The 9,534-nt window shown below is 35.7% G+C and overlaps 1 protein-coding gene across 1 annotated transcript in view; it reads left to right on the plus strand.

The window, feature by feature from the left end:
* The first annotated feature begins 1,550 nt into the window (after window positions 1-1,550).
* Window positions 1,551-9,534, plus strand: part of LOC145267032 (uncharacterized) — a 432,374-nt gene continuing 424,390 nt past the window's right edge. The window contains exon 1 of the mRNA XM_080122972.1: window positions 1,551-1,729. The gene's annotated coding sequence lies outside the window, so the exon portion shown is untranslated. The remainder of the gene's footprint in view (window positions 1,730-9,534) is intronic.

Genomic DNA, 9,534 nt, shown 5'->3' on the forward strand with positions numbered 1-9,534 from the left:
TCCTGCTGCCTGTTTTCTTTTTCATATCTGCAGCTTTGTTCTTTTCAAGACGAAGGTCAATAGGTATCATTTGTCTTTGCAATAATTATCTTTCGCTCTTCTTTGCTCCTTACATCAAGTGGCTTCATGCCTTGTCTTGAGCGATTTATTTTCCTTTTTTTTTTTTTACATAGGAGTCCTCACTTATCAAGGCTCTGATCCCCAGCTGGCATCAATTGTGATGGATGGCTCTCGTCTGGGTGAGGCCCCATGTTTTGACAAGCTTCTGGGTTTGACCTTTACTCCTGATCTGAAATGGAACACGTACATCAAGTCTGTTGCCAAGGTCGCTGGAAAGATGGTGGGATCCTTCTACCGCTCCAGAAGATATCTCACTACTGATGCAATTCTCTATCTATATAAAAGCCAAGTACGTCCAAGGATGGAGTACTGTTGCCATATCTGGGCAGGAGCTGCCAAAAACAGCCTATCATGCCTTGACAGAGTACAAAATAGACTTTGTGGTTTAGTGGGGGATGCCCTTTTCTCTACCCTGCAACCCCTCTCCCATAGAAGAGACGTTGCGAGCCTATCCTTGTTTTATCGTTATTTTCATGGCAGGTGCTTGTCTGAACTCCAATCCCTGGTCCCCCCTCGCCAATCTTTCACGAAAAACACCCGTCTAGCTGAAACCACTGTGAAAAATTTCCCCCACTCTATATCTGTGCCTAAATCAAAACGCGGATTCCATGAACAAAGCTTCTTTCTTAGAACTGCACGCCTGTGGAACTCTGTTCCGTCTGCCTGCTTCCCTCCGGACTACAACTTGGATGTCTTAAAGTCTAATGTTAACAAATTCCTAATGAACCGCCCCCTTAAGTAAACACTTCATCAAATCTCCACACTAACGTAATGTACTTGCAATAACCCTTATCCCTGAGTGGCTTCCGGGCCTTGATAAGTGGTAATCACTGTGTAAAAAAAAAAAAAAAAAGGCCGAAGGCCACTCTAGGATATGGAAATATATCACAGACTCCTATAATGCTATTGGAAATAAACCGTAATAACCAGATATATTCTGACACGACATTAATCAGATTACTTAGATAAATAATTTTACAGTTTTAACAAAAGGGCTACAATAATATCGTGGGGTCTCCATTTATGCTGAACGTCCACAGAATGCACAGCAAAGTGAAAAAAAAAAAAAAAAAAAAAAAATATAGTACTCGTAGGACACCAGCCTATAATACATTCGTCTGAAAAGGACACTTTTAAAACAAGAGTAAAAGGGATAAGTACAGTGTCACCCCCACCCCTCTGCACGTCCCTGTTACATATGAAAGATAATGTTGTTTTCCACAGGCCCCGCTAGTTTATTAAAATTCAATAATTTTGTCAGCCATTCTTAAGAAACTTACATGACGTCATATTTCGGGAATTTTTATGCGCCCCATCCTCTCTTCCGCACCCCGGGTGTTCTGGCGGATTTCTTTCGTCATTCCTAGAATTTAAAGTCAAAGCGAAACCAAATTCCTTCAACGAAACCGAAAATAAAAACAAATGATTCGTTTTATTTTTCTTCTTCTTGAAACTTCCATTTTACGACAACGTTGGAACCAACGAGAACATTCGTCGCTACAATTCCGTTTTTTTCAACTGAGAAACGTCGGAGATATTTTTACTTTTAGATGATAAAAAAAAAAAGAAAAAAAAAAAATAGAAAAAAAAGAAGGAAAACAGAAAATTCGTAAGTTTCGTTTTTATTATTATTTTTTTTTGTTAATGTAAATTTTTTTCTTATTTCTTTTTTTTTTGTATTTTCTTTGTTCTTTTTTACTATTTTTTTTTTATTGAAGCTAGTCCAGTATTCCCCCTATATTGAAAAATAAAGAAAACTCGTTGCTTCTATGTTATAAAAAAAAAAAAAATGAGTTTCAAGTAAAACAAATGGTACCTACGTATTTGCCATGTCGCAAATAGTAACCTATCCAAAAATTACGGAAAACGATAGGTTACAAAAATGATTAATAATAAAAAACTGTTTTCGATAAAGTTTATATGGGGAATAAAATTTTGTCCGACATTTTGAATTACGCTGATCACGTGACGTAAGCAACAGAACTTAATTATCTCCCCTGTCAACTTATCTCTACTGTAGTAAGTTTAATATAGTTATTTCTCTTCCTTTCACAATTTTTTTTTTTATTAATAACTAGCGGGGGGTACCCGGCGTGGCCCGGGTGTTTGGAGGTGTAAAAGAAAAAAAAAAGTTTTCGTAGGCTTGAAACCCGAACCTTTGACGTGGAGGTGAAAACGAAATGGAAAAAAAAACCCTGGGACCTAGCCATCTCGGCCACGAGAGAAGAGGAATGAAAAGCCTCTTAATTTAACGTTTATAAAATGAAATTAACAGGTGCGAGAACCTTAAGTCGCGTGATGCTTGACTTTGAAACATGACGCGGCTGCAAGCCAGTTTTCGCTTGTTTTATACTGAAAAGCGAAAGATACACGGGACGCTCTAAAAATCTGGAAAAAATAACGCGTGAAAGTCGGGAAAATTAAATAGACAGGTAACCCCCGTTTGTAACTCTTAAATATTATCATTTAGACGTGATATAAAAAGTTTTAAGAAGAAATGAGCCGACCGAAATGTCCAGCGAAAAAAGCCTTTTACAGACATGCACAAAAAGCGAACATACATACATATATACACACATACATACACACATTTTCGCTTTTATATATATAGACTAGCGATGGGGTACCCGGCGTTGCCCGGGTGTTTGGAGGTGTGTGTGGAAACTCCGGGGGTGGGGGTTAAAAAAAAGTAAGTATGAGGATCGAACCCGAACCGTTGAGGTAAAGTTGTAAATTAAAGTGTGAAAAAAAAACGAAAAAAAAAAACGTGCGACGTTAACCATTGCTCCACCACGAGATGCTAACAGAAACACGTTTGAATTTATTTAATTATTTGGATTTCGTAGGTGTCCGTTTTAATGAGTTAATGAGGTCAAGTTTGACTGCGGGATTTTTATTTTTCCCAAGATGTTATAGGAAAAAGACTAACCCACATGCGGCGAACGACAAATGTTGAATATTTATCTTCCCGAAATCAAGCAAATTAAATAGACAGGCGAGCTTCGTTGTTAACTGTGAGATATTACGATTTATATGTGATATAAAAAGTTTTAAAAAGTTGTGACGCGACCGACCGCTTCTCTGAAAAAAGCCTTTTGTAGACATACAGAAAAAACGAACACATATACATACATTTTCGCTTTTATATATATAGATTATTTTTCTGCCTTATCGTTTTTCGAAAGTTTTGGATATGTTACTATTTGAAACCTGACAATTACTTAGATATCGTTTGTTTCACTTGAATTTCAATATTTTTTTTCGTTTAATAGAGCCGCCGAAAAATCTGATAACCAAAACAGCATCTAAACTTCCAGGAAACAAGTAGTTTCCAAGATATGAAGAAATTATAGTTTCATGTATGTATGTCTGCCTAAAACTTTCGACAGAGGCGACGTATTTTCAAGAGATTGCTATCGTTTTGAAGCTCGACCCTTCGGACAACAAATATAAAAAAATTGACTAAAACCATTAATTCCTTCACCTGCAACTGGGAACTTTTCTACAGGGAGGGGTCGCTTTTTTTTTTGGCCGATATTTTCGAAAGTCATCCCCTCTTTTCGATTGACTAGCCTTAATTTAAACCTTCATCACTTCCCGTTTGACGGTGATCGTAACAGCAAAGACATCATGGTTGTTTTTTTTTCACATTCTTTTCCTCCTTCACGGTACAGGTTCGAGCCTGCCTACCTATTACCACTTTTTTTTTTTTGCTAAATACACACCTCCAGACACCCGGGTAACGCCGGGCACCCAGGCTAGTCTATATATATAAAAGGCAAAATGTGTGTGTGTGTGTGTGTGTGTTTGTATGTCTCGCAAAGGCTTTTTTCAGGGTGGGAGGGGTCTGCATGGGGTTACTACATTTTAGAACTTTTTATATACCGTGGACATCTATGATTTGCGAACGCGTGTCGTATCCAGATTTATTTACGACTTTCACAAAATTCTTGTTATTATTGTGTTCGGCTTTTTCGTATAAAAGTGAAACTAATCTGAAGCGTTGAGTTTTGTGCCTAAATTTTTTGTTCATTTTTCCCCAAGGAGGTTTTGCATACTTCCCAGATCGTAATATCTCAGATTCGCAAACGGACAACGTCTCTATCTTTTTTTTGTTGATAAAGTTTAAAAAAATTTCCACTGTCCCGTTGGGTCAGCTGTTTGTCTATTTCGTATAAAGTGAAACTAATCGAATGCATCCGCCTGGCCTTTCAGCCAGGTAGTATCTGTTCTGTAATTGGTCCTTGGTCAATGTAGGGGAAACCTACACTGAGACAATTACTATTTATTTGAATGCTACCAGAGTGCTCCCTTTTTTGTGGGAGTTGCTTTTCCCCCCACATTAAAAATGACCTTCGTGGGAGGTTTAAAAGCAAATTCATTTCTGCAAGTCATCTTTTTGATTGACTACGTAAAATTTGAACGATTTAGACTTCCGGTCACGTCATGGAGTAACGGTAAGACGTCAGATTTTCTTTCACTTTCTTTTCCACTTTCGCGTCGTGGCATCGAGCCTTCGTAAGTTTTAGTTTCAGTTCGATTATGGTTAAAGGAACTATAATTATATATATATATATATATATATATATATTTTCATAAGCTTTTATTTCTGTATATATAATTTAAATTATATATATATAATTTTAATTATATATATATAATTTTAATTATATATATATATATATATATATATAATTTAAATTATAAATATATAATTTGAATTATATATATATAATTTTAATTATATATATATATATATATATATATAATTTAAATTATAAATATATAATTTGAATTATATATATATAATTTTAATTATATATATATATATATAATTTTAATTATATTTATAAAATTCTAATTATATATATAAATATATATATATATATATAATTTTAATTATATTTATAAAATTCTAATTATATATATAAATATATATATATATATAATTTTAATTATATTTATAAAATTCTAATTATATATATAAATATATATATATATAATTTTAATTATATTTATAAAATTCTAATTATATATATAAATATATATATATAGATATATAAAATTCTAATTATATATATATATATATATATATATATATATATATATATATAAAATTCTAATTTTATATATATATATATAATTTTTATTGACACATCCGTTCTTGCCAGATCATTAAAGTTAAGCAACAATGAGTCTGGCCAGTGCCAGATGGGTGACCATTTGGGACGGCTAGGCGTTGTATGTATGGCACCAAGTCATAGAAATTTTCAGGTTGGTATCAAGTTGCATTAACACACTGGGAAAAATGCACCCCTGTCTTCGTTAAGACATGCATATCGGAGGAAAACTGACGTAAAAACCTGCAATCTATTGTCATCTCTGTCTTGTGGCAATCATTTGCACCGACGAAGATTAGCAGTTGTTCATAAAAGTGTGGTTGGTTCTACACAAAGCCTTCACCACTATAAACAAATCGTCTGTGTGGATTTCTGAGTAACTTAGTTGTTGTGGCAGAACCTCATATGGTGATATTGATGGAAGAGTTCATTTTTTTTTTATAGGGTGTGGGTATGTTCAATTACTATTACAAAAATGGGAATTTCCATATAAGTTTATGACATAGAAAATTATAAAAGTTAGAATTATAATGATGTGTTAAAGATGTCGTGTAAGGAAGTCTCCAGTGACACGTAGCTGATAAGGACGCAATTCTCAACTGACTACAATATGGTTGAGTTTTTTATTTCCAGATTAAACAAATTCTTGTTTAGCCGTTTTTGGGATATCGGAATTGGAATAAAAAAAGTTTGCATTTATTTTCCAATGCCAAAAACGATTCTTTAAAATTTTTTTTGTCTGTTTTTGTTTAAAACAAATTTTTATTTATTTATTTATTTATTTATTTTTTTGCTATTTAATAAATAAAAGATTATAGATCTTTTCCCCCACAACTTTGCGAAAATATATGCGTATATTACACGGGTTGTTTACTGCAATCCGAAAATATAAAAACAGCAACAACTACTCTGTAGATAATTAGATATTTAAAAAAGAATTGCGAAGTTAGAAGGTGATCAGTAATTGTATTGGAATTGGAAAAAAAAATATTGGAATCGTCCCAACGCTAGTCTGAAGTAAACACATTCTACGATGCAAATTGACATAATCGAAGTTGATAAATGTCAAGGACTTTAAAAAAAAAAAAATTATGTCGACATGACTTTGTAGATAGTTTTGTTTTAATGTGGGAAGTTGTCGATTTTTCCCATGCTTGAAACTTTGAGATTAATTTTTATGAGAAGCGATTCTTCTAATAATCTCGATATTAATAACGGTATGAAATGAAAATCTGGTTTGAAATATCGATAGGCGGATGGCGAAATACTGCAATACCTTTCCTGCAGCTGTGCTGACTCCGATCGTATTTGCTTGCCTTTCCATTGAACATTGTCTGCAATGCTAGGAGGAAGACCGTGGTAACTGGGCAAACCTAGATCTCCTTATCACCCGCCTAAGCTCGCATCTGGAAAGTCAACTCAACTTCGACTTTATAGACGTAGCAGACGCTGCGGTACACCAGACTAGTTGCAGAATGCTATTGTCTTGTTAGACAGAAGGTTGCAATCATCGTGAGACAACTTCTTGTGACTGTGTTTCTCATCGTCACATTAAGGAACTCTGCTAATAGCACGGTATCAAGTTTCTGGTATTTTGAAGAGTGAATTTGGAAAACTGAAAGGATTTAGTTAGGATTTAACTTTCATAAATTTTCGTTCTCCAATTTTGAATTCAACGTCTGCCCACATTCTTTTGCAAAAAAAAAAAAATAAATAAAACTGCCGACATACTGATAAATGCGCGGGCTAATGTCAAATGTTAGCAAAAGAGGTAGACAATTTCCAATGACTCGAGGAAATTAGCCGAGTTGCTAAAGAATTGCATATGTTAATTCTTTCTTTATTTCAGTTAGTAAATGGGGAACCTATCGCCATACTTTCCTTTAAGGTCAACTGAACTAATATTAAGTAGATAATATTGTTGGTTCCCCGATTTATTGGAGAAGGACCTATGTTTTCAGTGGCGTCCGTGCTTCTGTGCGTCTGTTAGTCCGGACGATTGCCAGATAACCGTCCATTAGTTCTTTCTGAAATTTTGCCACAAATTGTATCTCATTAAATAGATGTGCACAGTAAAAAAAACTTTTTACAAAAATTCCTGTTGCGCCCCCAGGAGCTCAAAAGAGGTAAAAAATGCACCCAAATAGCCAAAAACGATACATTTTGCCCCATAACTTTTGATCCATCGATTAGATTTTTTTAAAACTTGGCCAAAATGTGGAGTCCATTGTTTTTAATATAAATCCAGTACGGGTGACCCTAGCAAAATTCTGGTTCGCGTCCCCAGGGACTTTTAGTGCTAAAAAAGCCTCTTTTTGTGGCTCTTTTTTCATATTTCGCAACAAAAACTTGATATGTCTGACTATATAGTGGTTTTTCACGGTGGTCAACTCAAATATACATGTGTTAAGGCCTAAACCGTTATCCATTTACACTGGGATTCGGCGTCCCCAGGGGCTCAAAAGAGGGCAAAAATGCCCTAAAATGGCCAAAAACGACACTTTTTGCTCTGTAGCATTTTAATCCATCCATTAGTTTTCCTGAAACTTGGCACAGAATGTGGAGGCTATTGTTCTTAATATAAATTCAGCATGGGTGACCCTGGCAAAATTCTGATTCACATCCGTCTTGGACTTTTAGGACTTTAAAAAAAAAAATGCCTTTTTGGAACTCTTTTTTTGATATTACTCAAGAATTTGATATGTATGTCTATATAGTAGTTTTTCATGGTGCTGAATTCAAATATACATGTCTTAAGGCGTGAAACTGCATCGTTTGTCCATTTTCACTGGGATTCGGCATCCCCAGGAGCTCAAAAGGGGGGTCACAAATGCCTCAAAATTACAAAAAATGACACTTTTTACCCCATAACATTTTCCCCATCCATTAGATTTTTCTGAAACTTGTCGAAAATGTGAAGTCAACGTTGGCCCTTCACACTTCTCACATTCATCATTTCTTCACTGTTTTTTACATGCTGCACTAGTGTGGAGATTTGATGAAGTGTTTACTTCATTAGGAATTTGTTAACGTTGGACTTGAAGACATCCAAGTTGTAGTCAGGTGGGAAGCAGGCAGACGGAACAGAGTTCCACAGGCATGCAGTTCTAAGAAAGAAGCTTTGTTCATGGAATCCGCGTTTTGATTTAGGCACAGATAAAGAGTGGGGGAAATTTTTCACAGTGGATTCAGCTAGACGGGTGTTTTTCGTAAAAGATTGGCGAGGGGGGACCAGAGATTGGAGTTCAGACGAGCACCTGCCATGGAAATAATGATAAAACAAGGATAGGCTCGCAACGTCTCTTCTGTGGGAGAGAGGTTGCAGGGTAGAAAAAAGGGCATCCCCCACTAAGCCACGAAGTCTATTTTGTACTCCAGATAGATATGGCAGCAGTATTCCATCCTTGGATGTACTTGGCGTCTATCCTTGTACCCATGTCTCTAATAAGAGTGCTAGATGTAAACGTTTTACTGGGCTGACATTATCCGCCTGATAGTCAAGAACCCGAACCTTGGACTAACTACTAAGCAGGTTGACCTATCAGCTGGTGCAAAATATAGGGGCTGCTGTATCCATTTGGTGAATGGAATCTGGACCATGCAGTAGCTTCTGGTGGGGCTTCTCAATGCCATATTAGTGGGTAATTGTTACGGCTTTACCTTATAATGGTCTACAAATAAAAATATTTCTTTGTTTCTTTTTCTCCTTTACTTTCCATCTCTGCTCTGCTTTAACCAAGTCTGTTGACCTATTCCACAAATTCTAAAACTTCATCATGAAAAGTCTCCCAAAAGGATGCATGATTAAACCCAGAACTCAAACGTCCAACTTAGACCCCCCCCCACCCCACCCCACTACCATGTCTTTTTGGTCTACGTTCCGACCTTCCAGAGGTAGAAATCCAATAACAGCAGACCAAACCAGACCTATTCTTCCTAAGCGAAACTGGCATTGGACCGACTATTTTCCTAGATGAGTTTGTAATTAAAGGATATTTGAATTTAACATGCAAATCTGACCCCCAAGATCGCCATGGGCATGGAATATGTGCCTACATTAGAGATGGCTTTCCATGTGGTAGGGACATCTGCAAAGAAGATCCTAAATTACCCTATATGTTCTTCCACTTGCTCACACGACTGCATTTATACTTGCTCTCTGTCATCTCCACAACAGTGAGATTAATATCTTTAAGAGCATATCTGAGAAAATTGACCACATCCTCTCTGCTCATCCTTCAGCTAACATTCACGGCTGTTGAGACTTCAATGTTCACAATATAGAATGTTTAAC

Source organism: Euprymna scolopes, chromosome 42, assembly GCF_053919585.1.
Source record: "Euprymna scolopes isolate OS-2025 chromosome 42, ASM5391958v1, whole genome shotgun sequence".
In the NCBI taxonomy this organism is placed as follows: domain Eukaryota; kingdom Metazoa; phylum Mollusca; class Cephalopoda; order Sepiida; family Sepiolidae; genus Euprymna; species Euprymna scolopes.